General features: G+C 42.7%; 1 pseudogene; it reads right to left on the reverse strand.

The window, feature by feature from the left end:
• Positions 1-778: 778 nt before the first annotated feature.
• On the reverse strand, positions 779-17,711 carry LOC139560001 (UPF0489 protein C5orf22 homolog; annotated as a pseudogene).
• Positions 17,712-24,018: the final 6,307 nt, after the last annotated feature.

Here is a 24,018-nt window from a genome sequence, read left to right on the forward strand (position 1 = left end):
CTGACATTCTTGGAGACGGTGATAAGGGTGGGCTGGGTCAGCGCCTCCAGAATGAGCTCCACCGCCAGGACCAGTCTCTCAGTCTCATCCTCACCGCTAATGTGGTGGGGTAGCTCCAAGTAGTCACAGGTCAAACCCTGCTGTTGCACATTCATCATCACCACCACCATCACAGAGGGAGATACAATCACAGGTCAGACCCTGCTGTTGCACCTTCATCATCACCACCACCATCACAGAGGGAGACACAATCACAGGTCAGACCCTGCTGTTGCACATTCATCATCACCACCACCATCACAGAGGGAGACACAATCACAGGTCAGACCCTGCTGTTGCACATTCATCATCACCACCACCATCACAGAGGGAGATACAATCACAGGTCAGACCCTGCTGTTGCACCTTCATCATCACCACCACCATCACAGAGGGAGACACAATCACAGGTCAGACCCTGCTGTTGCACATTCATCATCACCACCACCATCACAGAGGGAGACACAATCACAGGTCAGACCCTGCTGTTGAACATTCATCATCACCACCACCATCACAGAGGGAGACACAATCACAGGTCAGACCCTGCTGTTGAACATTCATCATCACCACCATCATCACAGAGGGAGATACAATCACAGGTCAGACCCTGCTGTTGCACATTCATCATCACCACCACCATCACAGAGGGAGACACAATCACAGGTCAGACCCTGCTGTTGCACATTCATCATCATCATCATCAACATCATCACCCCTATTAGAGAGGGAGACACAATCACAGGTCAGACCCTGCTGTTGCACATTCATCATCATCAACATCCTCATCATCACCCCTATTAGAGAGGGAGACACAATCACAGGTCAGACCCTGCTGTTGCACATTCATCATCATCATCAACAACATCCTCATCATCACCCCTATTAGAGAGGGAGAAGCACCAGGAAGGGATAGAATAGTATGAGCCATCCACATAATGAAAGCCATCGTTTTATCAGCATTGTGCCTTTAAGAGTAAAAGGTTGAAAAGAAGCAGCAAAGTAAAACCCTTTTAGCTGTAAATGACAGGCTACATTTAGAGATTGATTGTAAATGACAGGCTAAATTTAGAGATTGATTGTAAATGACAGGCTACATTTAGAGATTGATTGTAAATGACAGGCTACATTTAGAGATTGATTGTAAATGACAGGCTACATTTAGAGATTGATTGTAAATGACAGGCTACATTTAGAGATTGATTGTAAATGACAGGCTACATTTAGAGATTGATTGTAAATGACAGGCTAAATTTAGAGATTGATTGTAAATGACAGGCTAAATTTAGAGATTGATTGTAAATGACAGGCTAAATTTAGAGATGGATTGTAAATGACAGGCTACATTTAGAGATTGATTGTAAATGACAGGCTAAATTTAGAGATTGATTGTAAATGACAGGCTAAATTTAGAGATTGATTGTAAATGACAGGCTAAATTTAGAGATTGACCTTTGTCATTAGTGCTACATTATGTTCTTCCTCATTCCATTTCCCTTCCCTGGAAATATATTGAATTAGCAATGTAGCAAGAAAAATATACCAATGGTGATGACCATATCGTTGAAAAAGCAGTAATTTTACAAGTTCGTAGTCACAGGCCACGTTATGATTGTGCAAATATTTGATTAGAAAACAAATATGAGATATATTTCCAACATGAACATCACCTCCCCAACCAGGAGACACCCTACAGTACCATGCATGTATCGTTTAAGCTACAATGATAGCCTTATGACATCCAAATCTAATTCAGACAGTGAGCAGCCAGGTTACCCATGATACAGGTCAGTACTCGATGTCCATCCCTGTCGGAGGACGTCAGAAGATGACGTGGAAACCGGCCACTCGGGGCAACAGTGAGCTCTGTTACCTTCAAGTTGGTTTCGGGTTTGCTAGGGAGTTGTGGACGGAGATGGCGGATGGGCATAAGTATCTGCCTCTTGCCTCTGATTCGAAAGGTTGTTCAGCTATAGAAAGTAGTTATGTATATTTTTTGTTTTAAGCCTTTCCCAAACCTTAACCCTTACCGTAATAATTTGGAGATAATGCCTGAACTTAACCTTAAACATGGATGAACATCTAATTCTGACATGAGACTATGACAACTGGTATCAACGAGAGGCAGACAACAGAGAGGTGATCAACCCCCAAGAAAAACTTGATTACACACAAAATATATTATATCTGTTCATGGGAGGAATAGCATAGATATTGATGTATGAGGGAAAAATCACCAGACGTAGATCTCAATCTAACCTCTCCCCAGTTCTGATATTGTGCTGGTATTATATGACTGAACAGTGCTGAGAGAAGGGTTCTTAAGAAAAAAGGTTTCCGACTGAAGATTAGGCCTAGTTGGGGTGATGCAGCAGTTTCTGCCTGGCAGCTAGAGCAGATTTATCCAGGGTTGGCAACAGAGTTACTGTAAGGCAGGTAGAGATTTACCCTACCCAGGGTTGGCAGCCCAGCACCTGACAATCTCCTTACTATCATCCTCCACCAGGTCTTCAAATGCTGTCTCCAGATCCTCCAGCTGCTGGATATGTCTCTTCACACACTCTGTCAATTCCTCCTGAACACAACACAACATGACACAGTTGTAGTGTACAGTAGAAGAGAAACACCACATGCTTCTGATACAAAGACACCTTCTGAAACACATAACACTTTTGGAAAAGACACAGTATTTTCTCTTATCTCATCTGGGTCTTCACTAGGTTTAATAAAGCTGTATACATAGCACCTGTAGAATAGTGTACTGCTCCTATGGTAGGAGGGGGAGTAAAACTGATGGCGTCAAATCATGACATGACAAGCAACACATCTAAACATCTTACAACACTTTTGCTGATACTAAGTAAGAAATCTGCTTCATCTCAGCAGTATATGTTTCCTTGAGAAGGCTAAGCCTCTCGTTTCCAACAGTTACAGATCATTGCCTTTACCTGTGTGGACATCTCCTTGAAGGGATTCTTACAAGAGAAAAAAATCAAGGTCGATGTCAAGTATGTATGGATCAGTTTGCTGAGAGAAGGCTGTGCACAGTGTAGGTCGTTGAGACATCAATGTCAGTCTTTGAACAAGCCTGTTTGCATGGCTCCTTATCCTCTACGAGGGGAGGAAGGTAGCCTAGCGGTTAGAGAGTTGGGCCAGTAACCGAAAGGTTGCTAGATTGAATCCCGGAGTTGACAAGGTAAAAAACTGTCATTCTGAGCAAGGCAGTTAGCTCACTGTTCCTAGGCTGTCATTGTAAATAAGAATTTGTTCTTAACTGACTTGCCTAGTTAAATGATGGTAAAATTATTTGTCAATGCCATTCCTGCTGCAGCTGCTCCCTGAGGTTCTACTCCCACCTGGTGGCTAAACTCGGTCAGTACAGCTACTAGATCTGCTCTCAGGCTTGGAAGCTGAAGCAGAGGAGGGTTGAGTGTCATTCACATCCAAAGCTCCCTTGTTCTCTGTCCTGGGTCTCTTCCCAATGTCACACTCCCTGTTTTTCCTCTGTCAACACTCCACATGGTTCACTCAGATAATACTCAGTCCCAGAGGTTTAGGATTTGCCAGGTGATCCTGATGAACATATAGGCCAGGCCGACACTTAAAAAGTAATCGTCCTTACTTGTAACTCTGAAACAAAACAAAAGAAAGGAGAATAAGAAACGTCTTTGGGTCAAACCACACCTTTCTGTATAAGGCACCCAGAAAGACAGGAAGCGGCTTGCAAAGAAAACCAGGGTCGAGTCAGGTGGGTTAATGTCTTTTCCTGTGCACAGTAGGGATGGAGCCATGCCATGTGTATAGAATAACTATCTTCAAAGTAATGACTCGGGACGTCGGGTTTGATATGAAAGCTTCTTTTAGTAATAATTCTTGATCACGTTACATTTAACAACTTTAGATTCTACAAAGCAATGCTAAGATGCTAGCGCAAAGGAGCCAAACGTAATCACCTGTAATTGAACTTAACTAGCGCGTTCACTCTCTACTTCCTGTCGCAAGGCATTCTGGAACTTGCAGTCAAAAGCGTAATTCAATACTAACCAATACAATTACATATGTAAATAACTGTAAAGAAATATCTTTAGATACAGCTCAATGAATTAACTTAAACATTAACTCTGTAACACATTAAAGTTACAACAATGTGAGACTCATGCCCAGCATATAACATGGACATGATCCAATTCTTAATGCTCAGCTCACTGCAAACAGAGAATACATGATCAGTGAGTGAATGTATGTAATGCAAATCAGTAGGGATCGGTGCCGTTTAAGATGCGGAGGATGATCATTTTTTTCATTAATATTCCATTCATCCAGCTTAATGTAACATCGATAGGTTCAAGCTACTACATGCTTCTCAAATTTTCCCTGTACCCATCATGAGGTTGCTACAACCTAGCCTATGAATGAAAGTTTACAATGTAGGTACACAGGTTGAGCATGATCACTTTGCTCGTTGTACATATATAATTCCTTCTCGCAACTATCTACACGCTCTCCTCCTCTCACCTTTTCTCTTCGCTTGTGGACTTCAGTGCACAACACATCAGATGTCTGTCACCAGGTGAAAAACCTTTCCAAGCCAAACCTTCATACCATGACCCCTACACACAGCCTACATCGTTGTCATGTTATAGTCAACTAGAACTACTAGAACTAACACATTAGTAAACCTGCTACAATCATGCAGTATAGTGTACAGTCAGAAAGCAGTTTAGCAGTTAAAAAGCTTAACTTGACTTGGAAGAGTTCCAGTGTTGGATAGCCATAGCCAGCTAGCTAACATAGCATACCTCTCTGTTTGAGTAGGCTTAACTAGCTAGCTGCATTTGCTAGTTAAGTGAAAGTAATAAATAAATATAATATAAAAATAAATACAACCAAATATAACTAGCTAGCTAGCTCTCTCTCTCTCTTGCCGTTGTGCCCTTGATCAAACCCCCACAAAGTAGAACTGCACTGTTAGTCACATGTTGTTAAAATGTGGTCAACCCTCCATCTGGAGAGGTCCTGGGTGTGCAGGCTTGGCTTTTGATCCAGCCCTGAAACACCCAAGTCTGCTTATCAAATCAAATCACATTTTATTGGTCACATATACATATTTAGCAGATGTTATTGCGGGTGTAGTGAAATGCTTGTGTTCCTACTTTAACAGTGCAGTAGTATCTAACAATTGCCAACAATACACACAAATCTAAAAGTAAAAGAATGGAATTAAGAAATATTCAAATGTTGGGGTGGCATTGACTAAAATACAGTAGAATAGAACACAATATATGCATATGAAATGAGTAAAGCATTATGTAAACATTATTAAAGTGACTAGTGTTCCATTATTAAAGTGATCCCATGTCTATGTACAGTATATAGGGCAGCAGCCTCTAGGGTGCAGGATTGAGTAAGCGGGTGGTAGCCGGCTAGTGATGGCTATTTAACAGTCTGATGGCCTTGAGATAAAAGCTGTTTTTTCAGTCTCGGTCTCAGCTTTGATGCACCTGTACTGACTTCACCTTCTGGATGGTAGCGGGTTGAACAGGACATGGCTCGGGTGGTTGATGTCCGTGATTATCTTTTTGGCCTTCCTGTGACATCGGGTGCAGTAGGTGTCCTGGGAGGGCAGGCAGTGTGCCCCCGGTGATGCGTTGGGCAGACTGTACCACCCTCTGGAGAGCCCTGCGGTTGCGGGTGGTGAAATTGCCGTAGCAGGCGGTGATACAGCCTGACAGGATGCTCTCAATTGTGCATCTGTAAAAGTTTGTGAGGGTCTTAGGGGCCAAGCCAAATGTCTTCAGCCTCCTGAGGTTGAAGAGGCGCTGTTGCGCCTTCATTACCACACTGTCTGTGTGCTTGGACCATTTCAGATTGTCAGTGATGTGTGCACCGAGGAACTTGAAGCTTTCCACTATCTCCATTGCGGTCACGTCAATGTGGATAGGGGCGTGCTCCCTCTGCTGTTTCCTGAAGTCGACAATCAGGTTATTTTCCTGGCACCACTCCACCAGGGCCCTCACCTCCTCCCTTTAGGCTGTCTCGTCATTGTTGGTAATCAGGCCTACTACTGTTGTGTTGTCTGCAAACTTGATGATTGAGTTGGAGGCGTGCCTGGCCACGCAGTCATGGGTGAACAGGGAGTACAGGTGGGGGCTGAGCATGCACCCTTGTGGGGCCTCTGTGTTGAGGATCAGCAAAGTGGAGGTGTTGTTTCCTACCTTCACCACCTGGGGGCGTCCTGTCAGGAAGTCCAGGACCCAGTTGCACAGGGTAGGGTTCAGACCCAGGGCCCCGAGCTTAATGATGAGCTGTCAGGTAAGGTAGAGGTGATATGTTCCTTAACCTCTCAAAGCACTTAATGATGACAGAAGTGAGTGCTACGGGGTGATAGAATTTAGTTCAGTTACCTTTTCTTTCTTGGGTACAGGAACAAAGGTGGACATCTTGAAGCAAGTGGGGACAGCAGACTGGGAGAGAGAGAGATTGAATATGTCCGTAAACACTCCAGCCAGCTGGTCTGCGCATGCTCTGATGACGCGGCTAGGGATGCTGTCTGGGCCGGCATCCTTGCGAGGGTTAACCCGCTTAAATGTCTTACTCACGTCAGCCACTGAGAAGGAGAGCCCACAGTCCTTGGGAGCGGGCCGCGTCAGTGGCACTGGGTTATCCTCAAAGCGGGTGAAGAAGGTGTGTAGCTTGTCCGGCAGCAAGACGTCGGTGTCCGCGACGTGGCTGGTTTTCCCTTTGTAATTCGTGATTGTCTGTTGACCCTGTCACATATCCGTCTCATGTCTGAGCCGTTGAATTGCGACTCCACTTTGTGTCTGTACTGACGTTTTGCCTGTTTGGTTGCCTTCTGGAGGGAATAACTACACTGTTTGTATTCAACCATATTCCCAGTCACCTTGCATTGGTTAAATGCGGTGGTTCGTGCTTTCAGTTTTGCACAAATGCTGCCATCTATCAACGATTTCTGGTTTGGGTAGGTTTTAATAGTCACAGTGGGAACAACATCCCCTATACACTTCCTGATGAACTCGGTCAATGTGTCCGTGTATACGTCAATGTTATTCTCAGAGGCGAAATATTCCAGTCCGCTTGACCAAAACAATTTTGAAGCATGGATTCAGATTGGTCAGACCAGCGTTGAATAGACCTTAGCACAGGTACTTTCTGTTTGAGTTTCTGCCTATAAGAAGGGAGGAGCAAAATGGAGTCATGATCTGATTTGCCGAAGGGAGGGTGGGTTGGGCCTTGTAGGCATCCTAGAAGGGATAGTCACAGTGGTTGAGCGTTTTAGCAGCGTGAGTCCTACAGTCAATGTGTTGATAGAACTTCGGTAGCATTTTCCTCAAATTTGCTTTGATAAAATCCCCAGCTACAATAAATGCGGCCTCAGGATATGTGGTTTACAGTTTGCACAAAGTCCAGTGTAGTTCATTGAGGGCCATCGTGGTATTGGCTTGAGGGAGAATATGCATGGCTGTAACTTTAACCGAAGAGAATTCTCTTGGGAGGTAATACGGTCGTTATTTGATTATGAGGTATTCTAGGTCAGGTGAACAAAAGGACTTGAGTTTCTGTATGTTATCACAATCACACCATGAGTAGTTAATCATGAAACATACACCACGCCTTTCTTCTTCCCGGAGAATTCTTTATTCCTGTCTGTGCAATGTACTGAGAACCCAGATGGCTGTATGAACGGGACAGTATATCCGGAGAGAGCCATGATTCCGTGAAACAGAGTATGTTACAGTCCGTGATGTCTCTCTGGAAGGAGATCCTCATCCTGAGCTCGTCTACTTTATTGTACAGAGAATGAACATTAACAAGTAATATACTCGGAAGCAGTGGATGGTGTGCATGCGTCCTGAGTTGGACTAGAAGGCCACTCCGTATACCGCTTCTCCGACGGCGGCGTCTTGAAGCAGCCTCTTGGATAAGATAAATTGCCCTGGGGTTAAGAACAAAGGCTCCAATTCGGGAAAGTCGTATTCCTGGTCATAATGCTGGTGAGTTACCGCTGCTCTGATATCCAAAAGTTCTTTCCGGCTGTATGTAATAACACAAAAAACCTTCTGGGCTAATGATGTAAGAAATAACACACAAAAATTAAAAAACACTGCAAAGTGGCTTAGGAGCTAGAAGCAGAGCTGCCATGTCTGTCGGCGCCATCTTATCATGGCCCTGCTGAGCAGCTGATGTTTAGGCTACATTGTGGTTAGACCAGGGCTTGAACAAAAGCCTGCAAACCCATGCAGTAGCTATCCTGGAGGATGGTTGCCCCCCTTGATATAAAATATTGTAACATTACAACCAAATTCTTTTGTCTTTATTAAATGATTCCCTCATTCAATGAATCAGGGATCAAATGGGTAAGGTAAGCTACTTCTGGGGTATATATTTTAATCAATAATGAGGAGAGACAAGGTCAATCACCAATCAGGATATAAACTTTATCAAAATAACTTATCGATAAGGGAGATGGTCACAATACCTCCGCAAAAGGGAATAGAGTGAAGGCCCACTGAGTGGAGTGAGCCTCTTGGTTAAATACCATCGCAAGATAGGTGCAACCTCAGAGATGACGTACAATGGTTCCAAACACCAACCCCACACATCCTGTGCCAGCACTCTGCCTCCAGTACAAAGAACTTGTTGTTTTGTTCAGTACAAAGAACACAAAATGACATCTTTCGTTACTTAGTCTCCATCTTGCTAAAAAGGGAACCAGGGGAGAGGACAATCTCCCCCAAGACCCAAAGAGGGGGTGACTGACGCACAGACATTGTTTCCATAGGTGAATGTGTATCTAATATGAACCATGTGAAGGGATGGTGTGAGTAATGGGGAACCAATCACTTGTCTCTACAATGTTCCCTTCTCACCTCCTTTGCCCTAATCTCTTTCTCATATTCTGCATAGCAACAGGGACATGTGATAGACAAGCCTGACTTCTCCCCTCATATGGGACCCAGGTGACTGAGGCCCATATGAGGGAGGAAGTGCAATCGCCAACACCAGAGTCTGTAGGGAGACATTCTAATAACAAGAGTTCAATCATATAAACATATTCTGCAGATAAGACATCTTAATTATCTATGTTACTTAGCTAATTCTGATTCTCCCACAACACTTCAAAGCAAAGTACAGTACAGTATCTAACTAGACATGTTTATATCTACTGAACAAAAATATAAACACAGCATGCAACAATTTCAAAAATATTACTGATTTACAGTTCATATGAGGAAATCAGTAAATGTAAATTAATTAATCAGGCCCTAATCTATGGATTTCACATGACTGGGAATACAGATATGCATCTGTTGGTCATAGATACCTTAAAAATATGGGCCTCACAATGGGCCTTTTTGTCAATTGTCACAATTGTGTTCGTTGTCCGTAGCTTATGCCTGCCCATACCATAACCCCACCACCACTACGTTGACATCAGCAAACCCTTCGCACACATAACTTCACACTAATGGTCTGCGGTTGTGAGGCCGGTTGGACGTACTGCCAAATTCTCTAAAACAACGTTGGAGGTGGCTTATGGTAGAGAAATTAACATTAAATTCTCTGGCAACAGCTCTCTTGGACATTCCTGCAGTTAGCATGCTAATTGCACACTCCCTCAAAACTTGAGACATCTGTGGCATTGTGTGTGTGACAAAACTACACATTTTAGAGTAGCCTTTTATTTTCCCCAGCACATGGTGCACCTGTGTAATGATCATGCTTTTTACTTAGCTTCTTGAAATGCCACACCTGTCAGGTGTATGTATTATGGGCAAAGAAGAAATGCTCACTAACAGGTTTTGTCCAACATGTCTCCGGACCTACTCACTGCCACAGTCATACTCTGGACCTAGTTTTGTCCCGTGGAATAAATGTTGTGGATCTTAATGTTTTTCCTCATAATCCTGGACTATCGGACCACCATTTTATTATGTTTGCAATTGCAACAAATAATCTGCTCAGACCCCAACCAAGGATCATCAAAAGTCGTGCTATAAATTCTCAGACAAACCAAAGATTCCAAGATGCCCTTCCAGACTCCCTTTGCCTAACCAAGGACGTCAGAGTACAAAAATCAGTTAACCACCTAACTGAGGAACTCAATTTAACCTTGAGCAATACCCTAGATGCAGTTGCATCCCTAAAAACAAAAAACATTTGTCATAAGAAACTAGCTCCCTGGTGTACAGAAAATACCCGAGCTCTGAAGCAAGCTTCCAGAAATTTGGAACGGAAATGGCGCCACACCAAACTGGAAGTCTTCCGACTAGCTTGGAAAGAGTACCGTGCGGTATCGAAGAGCCCTCACTGCTGCTCGATCATCCTATTTTTCCAACTTAATTGAGGAAAATAAGAATAATCCAAAATGTATTTTTGATACTGTGGCAAAGGTAACTAAAAAGCAGCATTCCGCAAGTGAGGATGGCTTTCACTTCAGCAGTGATGAATTCATTAACTTCTTTGAGGAAAAGATCATGATCATTAGAAAGCACATTAGGGATTCCTCTTTAAATCTGCGTATTCCTCCAAAGCTCAGTTGTCCTGAGTCTGCACAACTCTGCCAGGACCTAGGATCAAGGGAGACGCTCAAGTGTTTTAGTACTATATCTCTTGACACAATGATGAAAATAATCAAGGCTTCTAATCCTTCAAGCTGCATACTGGACCCTATTCCAACTAAACTACTGAAAGAGCTGCTTCCTGTGCTTGGCCCTCCTATGTTGAACATAATAAACGGCTCTATATCCACCAGATGTGTACCAAACTCACTAAAAGTGGCAGTAATAAATTCTCTCTTGAAAAAGCAAAACCTTGACCCAGAAAATATAAAAAACTATCGGCATATATCGAATCTCCCATTCCTCTCAAAATGTTTTGAAAATGCTGTTGCGCAGCAACTCACTGCCTTCTTGAAGACAAAAAATGTATACGAAACGCTTCAGTCTGGTTTTAGACCCCATCATAGCACTGAGACTGCACTTGTGAAGGTAAATTACCTTTTAATGGCGTTCGACCCGAGGCTCTGCATCTATCCTCGTGCTCCTAGACCTTAGTGCTGCTTTTGATACCATAGATCACCACATTATTTTGGAGAGATTGGAAACCCAAATTGGTCTACACGGACAAGTTCTGGCCTGGTTTAGATCTTATCTGTCGGAAAGATATCAGTTTGTCTCTGTGGATGGTTTGGCCTCTGACAAATCAACTGTAAATGTAAAAGGTTATGTTTTAGGACCACTATTGTTTTCACTATATATTTTACCTCTTGGTGATGTCATTCGAAAACATAATGTTAACTTTCACTGCTATACGGATGACACACAGCTGTACATTTTGATGAAACATGGTGAAGCCCCAAAATTGCCCTCCCTGGAAGCCTGTGTTTCAGACATAAGGAAGTGGATGGCTGCAAATGTTCTACCTTTAAACTCAGACAAAGCAGAGATGCTTGTTCTAGGTCCCAAGAAACAAAGAGATCTTTTGTTAAATCTGACAATTAATCTTGATGGTTGTACAGTCGTCTCAAATAAAACTGTGAAGGACCTCGGCATTACTCTGGACCCTGATCTCTCTTTTGACGAACATATCAACACTGTTTCAAGGACAGCTTTTTTCCATATACGTAACATTGCAAAATTCAGAAACTTTCTGTCCAAAAATGATGCAGAAAAATGAATCCATGCTTTTGTCACTTCTAGGTTAGACTACTGCAATGCTCTACTTTCCGGCTACCCGGATAAAGCACTAAATACACTTCAGTTAGTGCTAAACACGACTGCTAGAATCTTGACAAGAACTCCAAAATGTGATCATATTACTCCAGTGCTAGCCTCTCTACACTGGCTTCCTGTTAAGGCAAGGACTGATTTCAAGGTTTTACTGCTAACCTACAAAGCATTACATGAGCTTGCTCCTACCTATCTTTCCGATTTGGTCCTGCCGTACATACCTACACGTACGCTACGGTCACAAGACGCAGGCCTCCTTACTGTCGCTAGAATTTCTAAGCAAACAGCTGGAGACAGGGTATTCTCCTATAGAGCTCCATTTTTATGGAATGATCTGCCTACCCATGTGAGAGACGCAGACTCAGTCTCAAACTTTAAGTCTTTTTGAAGACTCTTCAGTAGGTCCTATGATTGAGTGTAGTCTGGCCCAGGAGTGTGAAGGTGAACGGACAGGCACTGGAGCAACGAACCGCCCTTGCTGTCTCTGTCTGGCTGGTTCCCCTCTCTCCACTGGGATTCTCTGCCTCTAACCCTATTACAGGGGCTGAGTCACTGGCTTACTGGTGCTCTTCCATGCCGTCCCTAGGAGGGGTGCGTCACTTGAGTGGGTTGAGTCACTGACGTGATCTTCCTGTCCAGGGTTGGCGCTCCCCCTTGGGAGCAGAGATCTTTGTGGATCTGTCCGTGGCAGAGATCTTTGTGGGCTATACTCGGCCTTGTCTCAGGATGGTAGGTTGGTGGTTGAAGATATCCCTCTAGTGGTGTGGGGGCTGTGCTTTGGCAAAGTGGGTGGGTTTGTATCCTGCCTGTTTGGCCCTGTCCGGGGGTATCGTCGGATGGGGCCACAGTGTCTCCCGACCCCTCCTGTCTCAGCCTCCAGTATTTATGCTGCAGTAGTTTATGTGTCGGGGGGCTAGGGTCAGTCTGTTATATCTGGAGTATTTCTCCTCTTATCCGGTGTCCTGTGTGAATTTAAGTATGCTCTCTCTAATTCCCTTTCTCTCTCTCTTTCTTTCTCTCGGAGGACCTAAGCCCTAGGACCATGCCTCAGGACTACCTGGCCTGATGACTCCTTGCTGTCCCCAGTCCACCTGGCCGTGCTGCTGCTCCAGTTTCAACTGTTCTGCTATGGAACCCTGACCTGTTCACCATACGTGCTACCTGTCCCAGACCTGCTGTTTTCAACTCTCTAGAGACAGCAGGAGCGGTAGAGATACTCTGAATGATCGGCTATGAAAAGCCAACTGACATTTACTCCTGAGGTGCTGACCTGTTGCATCCTCGACAACCACTGTGATTATTATTATTTAACCCTGCTAGTCATCTATTAACATCTTGGCCATGTTCTGTTATAATCTCCACCCAGCACAGCCAGAAGAGGACTGGCCACCCCTCATAGCCTGGTTCCTCTCTAGGTTTCTTCCTAGGTTCTGGCCTTACTAGGGAGTTTCTTCTACACCTGCATTGCTTGCTGTTTGGGGTTTTAGGCTGGGTTTCTGTACAGCACTTTGAGATATCAGCTGATGTAAGAAGGGCTTTATAAATAAATTAGATTGAACAGGAATGGAAATAAATTTGTGCACAAAAGTTTTGATAAATATGTTTTTATTGTTTATGGAACATTTCTGAGATCTTATTTCAGCTCATGAAACATGGGACCAACACTTTAACATGTTGCATTTATATTTTTGTTCAGTGTATAAGGCTAAAATATTTATGTTTCAGCAGAGATCTATGCACAGCCAGTTATTTGTCATTTAGACTATTATTAGAATATTTTTTTGTGTTGCAATTACATGGCTACTGTTTAATAGAGGGGAATCCCAGTTTTCCAACGGTGCAGATTCATTTAGAGTCTACAGTGCAGGTGGAAAAGCGACAATGACGTTAATGCTTAGATAGCTAGAGTTAACTAGCGAGAACTGCTACTGGTTTGTCTGTTGTCTGCCATTATGTTATACCTGCTGCTCAAATGTGTCACGGCCGTTTAAAGGAGTGGACCAAGGCGCAGCGTTTAGAGCGTACATACTTGTTTAATATAAGAATTCACCACCAAAACAACCACGTGACGCCAACATAGTGCTCACAGGCAACTAAACATGTACAACTACCCACCAAACCAACATGGAAAATGGCAACCTAAATAGGCTCCCCAATCAGAGACAACGATAAACAGCTGTCTCTTATTGGGAACCCACTCAGGCCACCATAAACCTACAACCCCTAGACAATACAAAATCCCCATAGATAACAAAAAACCCTAGACAAGACAAAAACCCCTAGACAATACAAAAACTAAACAAACCACCCCTTGTCACACCCTGACCTAACCAAATAATAAAGAAAGCAAATATAACTAAAGTCAGGGCGTGACAAAATGTCCTGCTCTCTCTCCTCGGGCAACGGCCCACTCACACTGGCACAAACCCAGCACACAAACATGCTGGTAATAATTGCTGGTATGTAGATGTTTAAGAGGGTGCCTTCGTGAATTACATTAACAAAAATAATTCAACTAATTTCCATGAAGTTTCATGACCTTACAAACCCTAATTTGACAACTTGGAACATTGCATCATGATTATTCAAACTGGTGCGTTTTCAATCTGCGCAATCTAGAACAGTCTACTGTCACACAGACTTGCAGAATATTTTGGGGAACAATGCGGAATAAGGAAATGAATTCCCAGTCTCTATTGCTATTCAATGCAGATCCCGCCTTCATTCCTATTTGATCAACCTTTATTTCCTCGATGTGTGAATCTGAGCGGCGATTGGCTACTTTGTCACAGTTTTTAAACCCAGACGCGCAACATCGCAAGACTTCCTGGAACGCCTGCGAAACAGACCAAGCAGTGTAGGCCAGGCTTGGGGTTTGAGAAGTCAATGAGAGCTGAAAAAGTCTTCCTTAGTTGTTCATTTTCTCAAAATCTAAAGGCACAACACTGGCACATATGAATATATTTAGTATAGTTTTATCTAAAAAGGATAGCTTTTTTAATGTTTAACTATTTAGATTTTTTATGAAATTCACTAAGGAGGATTGTAACGGTTTTCTTCCATAGGTGAAGGAGAGGACCAAAATGCAGCACGGCTAGTGTTCAACATGTTTAATTAGACGAATAAACGGTAACACTAATACAAGTAACAAAATAACAAATGTGAAAACCGAGACAGCCCTATCTGGTGCAGACAAAACACAGAGACAGGAAACAATCACCCACAAAATCCCAACACAAAACAAGCCTCCTATATATGATTCTCAATCAGGGACAACGATTGACAGCTGCCTCTGATTGAGAACCATATTAGGCTGGACACAGAAACAGACAAACTAGACACACAACATAGAATTCCCACCCAGCTCACGTCCTGACCAACACTAAACAAGCAAAACACATAAGAACTCTGGTCAGGACGTTACAAGGATGTCCCTCCCCTTCCTCCTCTGAGGAGCCTCCACTTCTGCAAATACTGGTCATGTTCTATTTATTAAATAAAATGTAATGAATTTTAGTCTGCTCTAGGATACCTAAATAGGTAATTTACTGCAAGGATATATAAAATGTGGAAGGATGGCATGTCCGTGTCCCTATTTTTGCAAGTACAGTACACTATAGACTAGTCACCCCCTTTTCATCAGTAACCCCAGCTGAGCAAGGCATCCTTGTCAAACAGTGTCTGCAGGCATATTGACAGGTATGGGGAGGTCTGGGTGGGAATACAGATGGACCATCTTGATGTTCTTCAGTGGCATATGCCTTGATGCTATAGTCCAATAAATAGAAATAGGATACACAATGCTACATGTAAAATATATAGACACTAGAGCTGGGACAATAAACCAAAAATGATCGACACCAACCATACTGTCACGATCGTCTTGAGTGGAAGAAGTGGACCAAGGCGCAGCGTGTGAAAAATACATTCTCTTTTATTTGAGAATAAAGAAAAACACGAAACAAACACTATTATAAACCTAAACAAAACAACAAACGATCGTGAAGCTATAAACGTACAACATAGACAATTACCCACAAAACCCAAATGCCTATGGCTGCCTTAAATATGGCTCTCAATCAGAGACAATAAACCACAGCTGCCTCTAATTGAGAACCAATCTAGGCAGCCATAGACATACAAACACCTAGACAAGACACTGACCCATTAAACGTACAAACCCCTAGACAAACCAAAACACATACATTCCCCATGTCACACCCTGACCTAACTAAAATAATAATGAAAACAAAGGTAACTAAGGCCAGGGTGTGACACATACCGATCACTTATTGCAGGCATTTTGCTGATATCGTTCATTACAATACATAGCCTATACTAGAGAAATGTGAAGTTTTAAATTAAATCTGTTTGCTAATATGGGTGATTGTTAATGGGACATTTGATGGCTACAACCATCAAACTAATTGCACTAGTTTAAAGGATGATCAAAATAAAAACTGTGGTGCACAATGTTATAAACTCTTTTTCTTGCATCAATTCAGGGTTCTGGCAATATTATTTGTTATAATATTTGTCCATATGGCCCAGCTCTAATAGATGAGCCTACATTCTCAAAATGTATTGATTTTGTTGTCTATGTCCAGCAAGACTGGAGGGTGGGTGTTACCCATCTATATATAGCTCAGGGTCCTGGAGAGCTGCTGTACTGGGTGAATGCTTTTGTTCCAGCCCCAGCACTAAACTAACTCAAATCATGATCTCCAGTCTGGATAACAAAGTATTGAATCTGACGTGTTGGTGCTGGGCTGGAACAAAAGCCTGGTTGATCAGAACCAGAACGGAGGCCTGATCTAGTCACAATATATAGTTAGATTAAGCATGCATGAAGCCTTAGTAAAGTAACTAGCTGGCTAGCTACAGATTTTAACACCAGATAATGGGATTTAACCAAAACATTTTGGTATCCATTATACAGGGAGCTACAGGTTAGGTACTGTTTTGTGTAGCAAATCGTCCTTCATTTGTGGAAACAGGAGTCCCAAAAAATATCCGTGTCCAATTGCAGGGGTTCCGTTTGAATTTAGAAAATGCTCTGTTATTAAAATAAATATGAAATAATACAACGTGTACTACTTCTTCTTCTTCGATATAATGGCAGTCCGAAAAAACAAACATTAAAGGTATATGCCGCCACCTAGTGTGCTGGAGTGTGTGGTCAATCACGGTTTACAACATTAGCTCCACATTCAACAATGTGTTCACCGCCATCTTGTTTATTTCAAGTCTTCTCTCATTGATTGAGCCAAGTGGGTCCACCCCAAAGTGCCACATGTCATGATGACAGACACCCGTCTCAATCAACGAGAGAAGACTTGAAATAGAAAATGTTTATTTATTTTAATAACTTAGCATTTTCTAAATTCAAAAGGACCCCTTGCAACCTGTCACGGACATTTGATGACACTCCCTTTTCGACAAATTGAGGGCAAAGACGCTATCGCTAAGGTTGGTCTAAAATTATTTTTGCTACAATAAACAATATAATGGATGCCAAAATGTTTTGGTTAAATCACATTATCTGGTGTTACAATCTATAGCTACTAGCTGGCTAGCCGAGTTTCTCAACTCCACGATGTAGCTACATCATTCACATACATATTGTGGAGTTGAGAAACCCAGTTGGCCAGCTGTAATGTGAATCCTTAGCCAGGTACAGTAGGGAATTTGATATTTTGAAAAAGTGATGTAACTAGCATTTCACAGTGATGTACTGTAGATTGTACATTAGAAACATTCAAATGGGGAATACATTTTATTTGTACAGTGTGGATATAAATGATCTGAAATCTGCCTGTACATGTGACCTTTTCCTCTATGCAGATGATACCGCACTGTTGGTTTCAAGAGCAGGAGGTCACCGTACCCTCGGCCCAGATGTTTGTCCGCCGCTGTCGACATATCTGGAGAAGAGCCAGGGCGGCTATCTTCAAGACCAACTCCAGGTATCATCGACAAGTGGACCATCGCTGGACCCCAGCTCCCCGCTACCGCATTGGGCAGAGGGTATGGCTTTCCACTCGGGATCTGCCCCTTCGGATGGAGTCCCGCAAGCTGTCTCCCCATTTCATTGGTCCTTTTCCCACCTCCAGAGTCCTGAGTTCCACTGCTGTCCGTCTTGTGTTACCCCGTACCCTCCGTATTCACCCTACCTTCCATGTGTCTAGGATCAAGCCTGTGTCTCACTGTCCTTTGTCTTCTGTTTCAAGGCCCATCCCTCCCCCCGGGTCATCGATGGCCAGACAGCGTATATGGTGAGATGCCTCCTGAGGGTTTGACCACGGGGCAGGGGTTTCCAGTACCTGGTTGACTGGGAGGGTCATGGCCCAGAGGAGAGGTGCTGGGTCCCTGCTTAAGACAGCCAGATATGCGCCCAGGTAGGATGCCAGGTAGCGCCCCTAGGGGAGGGGGTACTGTCACACCCTGATCTGTTTCACCTGTCCTTGTTATTGTCTCCACTCCCTCCAGGTGTCGCTTGTTTTCCCCAGTGTATTTATCCCTGTGTTTCCTGTCTCTCTGTGGCAGATCGTCTTGTATGTTTCAAGTCAACCAGCGTTTTTTCCCGTTCTCCTGCTTTTGCTATTCTCCTTTTGCTAGTCCTCCTGGTGTTGACACTTGTGTGACAACCCTCCCACTCTGTCTGCCGAATTCTTTCTCTTTGCTCTTGTTTTCCTTAATAGGATGTCGGTGGGCGGAGCCGGGAGGGTCGTCAGAGAAATGCAGACACCTTTATAGATTTTGTTGTGGTATTTTTGTGGCCTTTTGGTTGTTTGCTTTGGCACCTTTCAACACCCCGCATTATCACATTTATGCATGCAAAACACTCACTTACATTACTGATTACACACACCATTGTTAATTGTATTTAGTTTACTTTATTTAATAAATATATTTTGTTATTCCTTGTCTCCACGTTGTCTCCCTTTTGTTACGAACTTCGAGCCGGTTCGTGACAAGTGGGAGCTCATCCGGGATCATAAGGGTTGTTCCTAGACATTTTGACGTATAGCACTTTGTTGCATTATGAAGGACTAATACTAGTGTCGTTTGACTTACTAGTATGTGTGTTGTGTTAGGGAGAAAATGTGGAGTTAATGTTCAATTCTGTAGGTGCTTTGTTTGCATCTTCTGTAACAGTTTTTGAGTTTGATAGACCCAGTATTGGTTGCCTTTGTTTGTTTTTGGTAAACTTGCCTCTGCGGTGTATAGTTAGTTGTGTGCTGCGTTGGAGAGAGTTCATTGGTTAGTTTCCAGGCCCCTGCCTAGCCTGGAAACTCTTGCTCTACTTGCTGTTGGGACATCGGTCTGAGGAGGTGAGTACAATCGGCTGTGTACCTCAGTGGGAGATTTGGATAGGGTAGTGAAACTTGCTACCCGGAGCTATAGCCTTTTTCCCCTGTTAGGCTTAGCGATGTGTTTCATTTTGGAATACGTTGGGCATGGTTATTTTGTTTGTTATTTTTGTGTGGTGTCTGTGGACTGAGCAGTTGTCTCGGGGGCACATCCGTGGCTTGGGGGAATCTGCCAGCGTGCTGGGTGGTTTATTTCCTTGCCAGCGGGCTACAGTGCATAATTACCCACCGCAAATCTGCACGAAAACTAAGGTTGAGTTACTGTAGGTTTTGGGGAAGCTCCATATGTATCTCATCTTTCTTCTGTGGTGCCCAGTGTGATTGTTACTTCTCTTGTGGTACGGTCTGGTGTGTTCAGCAGAGGAGAAGAGTGAGATTTTTTTCGTTTACTTCTGACTATGGCGTCTAATGTAGACAAGTTCATTCGCTTTCCATCAGAGGAACTGTTAGAATGATGTACTAAAGAACAGCTGTTGAAGATTTCTGAACACTACAAGGTTGAAATGAGTGATAAACGTCTAAAAAATTATATTAGGTTGATATTGAAGGCCAATCTGACGGAGAGTGGTATTCTTGAAGTTACCACTGGTGCAGCCTCTGCTGAGGATTCGCCATCTCCCCGTAACGTTACAAGGTCCGCTCCATTTGTTAGTCCTAGTAGTCTTCTTTTTGAACAGCAGAAAGAAATGCTTCTGTTACAGCTAGAGCATGATCGTGAGAAGCTAGAGCAGGACCGTGTAAAATATGAAAAAGAATTGGCATTTAAACAGGATTTGGAGCGTGCTGATTGGGTAAAGTATGAAAAGGAATTGGAATTTAAACAGGATTTGGAGCGTGCTGATCAGGTAAAGTATGAAAAGGAATTGGAATTTAAACAGGATTTGGAGCGTGCTAAAATCAAGCTGCAACAAGAGCGGCTAGAGCTGGTTAGGGAAGGAAAGCTCTCAGGGGAGAGTTTGCTCTGGGAAGGTGACCCAGATTTACCTAGGGGTTGTTATCTTCACAGTTTAATCGCTGCTGTTCCGCCTCTGCAGGTATGACTTTCCAAGGGCTGTGTGATCTGGTTATGCTAGAGCAATTTAAGGACACCATCCCATATCATAAAGCCACATACATTAACGAACGAAAAGTAAAGACTACCGCTGAAGCGGCGGACGAGTATGTTTTGACTCACAAGTGTCTTTGCAGAGCCCCGTATTCTGAGTGAGTGGGGGCGTTTGGAGAGATTTGGGCCTCGCTCACCGAGATACTTTGGTTCACGGGCAGAGTTTCATTCAATTAGGGTTGAGCCTGACTCCTGTGGTAAAGATCACTTTGAAGAGTGTCACTACTGTTTCAAGGTCCATATACGGTTGTGCGCCAGTGCACTGAGCAAAACTATCTAGTTGCCACTCCAGAACGGAGAAAAGCACACCAACTGTGCCATGTAAATTTGTTAAAACCCTATTATGCACGTTCCTCTGAGGTTGTACAGTGGGAGTCTACAGAGGACGGTAAACCTGTTCTTTTGGCCAATACCGTTATTTCGCTGGGTTCTTGTCATGCTAGGTTCATGCATGAGGAAGAAGATGTTCCTGGTCCCGACGATTGCATACTGCAGGGTAGATTGAAAAATTCAAAGACACTGGATATTTTAGATAGCCTTCTCGCTCATCTACCTGTTGATGGGCGGAAAGAGATGGTTGGTCTGATTTGCAGATTTCCAGGTTTGTTTTCTGATACCCCTACAAACTTAATAGAACACGATATTGACGTTGGCGATACTGACCCCATACCTTTATCGATCTAATATTTGGTTTACTAGGCCTACTTGATACCGCTGTTTTGTTCTGTTCACATTCTTTCGCATTTGCAGTTGTCGGTATTCTAAGCCAAACATTTTGGTTTGCATGCATGAATAACTGGGCTACTACTTTCAGTATTTAATTTGCATTATTTTGGTAAGACAGCTGTGTGTATGGCTGCATTCACATAGTCTGTTTGTAATAGGTGATTTACCCCATTCATCTTTTAGCCTTTATTTTAGCCCATTACCAAAACGGCCTTGCTTTAGTGGGAAAGGCGCTGTCCATTGCACTGATACAGAGCAGCGGAGATAGGTTGGTGCAAAATCTGTAGCCTGTCACTTCATAAGCACTCAAAGGTCCTGGAGTCTCGGCATTTGAACTTTGTTTGTGGTATAGCGTGATATAAGCAGAATTCAATATAATTCCAATGCTAGAACCCCCCCTAAATTGTTCCCACTCAAAGATTTCAACTGCCCCCTTAGGCACTTTATCCTGCCACCGGGTCTGAGTCATGATGCTGCCTTGTAGACTGTTTTTATATGTAAGGCTCCTTGCATGCAGCTTAGCTGTCAAAGTGCTTTATATGCAGATACATATACGATCCAGGGGGTGAGCTCTATTCCTGGCAGGCTGATCAGTTTTAATAACAGCCTCATATGTAGAGCTCCTTGAAGACAGCCTACAAGGCAGCATCCTGACGTCAGCCTATGAGGCTGCTATTGAATCTGATCAGCCTCTCAGGAATGGAGCTCATCCAATCTGTAAATGTAAATATTATCCATAAAACATTGTGTCCTTTAGCTTGCACAACTGATATGTGTATAAGTCTAAGGGACACTTAAAGTTGTATGGATAATGTTTAATACAGAGTGGATGAGCTCAATTCCTGACAAGCTGATCAGATAGAATTTCAGCCTCAGAGCTTGATCATATTCAATAGCAGCTTCAGAAGCTGATAAATTCTGCCTTGTAGGCTGCTTCATTGGTAAAGTTCCTTGCAGCCAGATTAGCAGTCAGTGGGTGGGTGATGCAGAATTGCTGTACTCCACTGATACGGCCACTTACGGGGACAGCTTCACGCACTGGAAAATTAGGCCCACTAACAAAAAATGCTACCATGTGCGACCGCCCTGTAGCACACCCATATGTCTGACTTTGTATTGGATGGTATTTGAAAGCCAGCTTGTAATTGGTGAGATTGTGTCCACCATCTCTTTCATACTGACTGGAAACACATGGTCGAATAGTTGGACCACATGTCATGCATTAAAAAAAGAGTTGAGATTTTACTCTCGACTTATAACTAATTAAAAAGGGTTGCAGGACCCTACGCATAAGCCTACAGTATTAGTAGGCTACGATCAGAAAGATTGAAATATTGTTGGTGCAATTCTGCCCTCTACACAAACAGTGACGGTCAACTTTAGTTTCGCACTGGTGAGGTTTGGATCTATTCTCTACATTAATATTTGCTGCAGATCCTCAAAACAACGTTATCTGTATCATGTTTAGAGATCAGAGAGACAGCAGCCCTGCCCACTCTGGGTTTGATGCCTGTTCAAAGCAAAGCAAAATAATTTATATTTGATGAATTATTGACTTGTTGTTTAGTTGAGTCTAAAACAAAGATTTCACTTCAAACCTATTCCCACGTACATTTCGATAAAGAATGCTGTAATTTCACAGATCTTTACTCCTCTTGGCTTTGAAACAACTGGGTTCTCCTCTGGTCTGATCAATATTGCATTATCAATTACTTACTTTAAAAAGACAATAAGAATCCCAATGGGCACAAACATCAGTTCAACTTCTAGTTTTGAGTTGTCAAACAACGCGAATCCAATGTGAAAATCAACAAAATGTCACCATGTCATTGGATTTAGGTTAAAGTTGGGTGAAAAAAAGACCAAATGCTCTTATGTTGATTACTTTTTGCTAATCCAGTGAGTTTTCAATGTTGATTCAACGTCATTGCATAGATGTTTTTGGTTGAAATTATGTGGAAACAACATTGAAACTTCTTATGGCTGCATCCCGCTACCGGGATCGATATGACAGCAGCCAGTGAAAGTGCAGTGCGCCAAATTCAAACAACAAAAATCTCATAATTAAAATTCCTCAAACATACATGTGTCTATTATCATTTTAAAGGTAATCTTGTTGTTAATCCCACCAAAGTGTCCGATTTCAAATATGCTTTTCAGCGAAAGCACTACAAACGATTATGTTAGGTCACCACCAAACCACAATAAGCACAGCCATTTTTCCAGCGAAAGATAGCTTTCACAAAAAGCAGAAATAGAGATAAAATTAATCACTAACCTTTGATTATCTTCATCAGATGACACTCATAGGACTTCATGTTACACAATACATGCATGTTTTGTTTGATAAAGTTCATATTTATAACAAAAAATCAGAGTTTACATTGGCGCGTTACATTCACTAGTTCCAAAAATATCAAGTGATTTTGCATAGCCACATCGTTTCAACAGAAATACTCATCATAAATGTATATGATAATACAAGTTATACACATGGAATTATAGATATACAGTGGGGCAAAAAAGTATTTAGTCAGCCACCAATTGTGCAAGTTCTCCCACTTAAAAAGATGAGATAGGCCTGTAATTTTCATCATAGGTACACTTCAACTATGACAGACAAAATGAGGGAAAAAAATCCAGAAAATCACATTGTAGGATTTTTTATGAATTTATTTGCAAATTATGGTGGAAAATAAGTATTTGGTCACCTACAAACAAGCAAGATTTCTGGCTCTCACAGACGTGTAACTTCTTCTTTAAGAGGCTCCTCTGTCCTCCACTCGTTACCTGTATTAATGGCACCTGTTTGAACTTGTTATCAGTATAAAAGACACCTGTCCACAACCTCAAACAGTCACACTCCAAACTCCACTATGGCCAAGACCAAAGAGCTGTCAAAGGACACCAGAAACAAAATTGTAGACCTGCACCAGGCTGGGAAGACTGAATCTGCAATAGGTAAGCAGCTTGGTTTGAAGAAATCAACTGTGGGAGCAATTATTAGGAAATGGAAGACATACAA

Source organism: Salvelinus alpinus, chromosome 30 (assembly GCF_045679555.1).
Source record: "Salvelinus alpinus chromosome 30, SLU_Salpinus.1, whole genome shotgun sequence".
In the NCBI taxonomy this organism is placed as follows: Eukaryota; Metazoa; Chordata; class Actinopteri; order Salmoniformes; family Salmonidae; genus Salvelinus; species Salvelinus alpinus.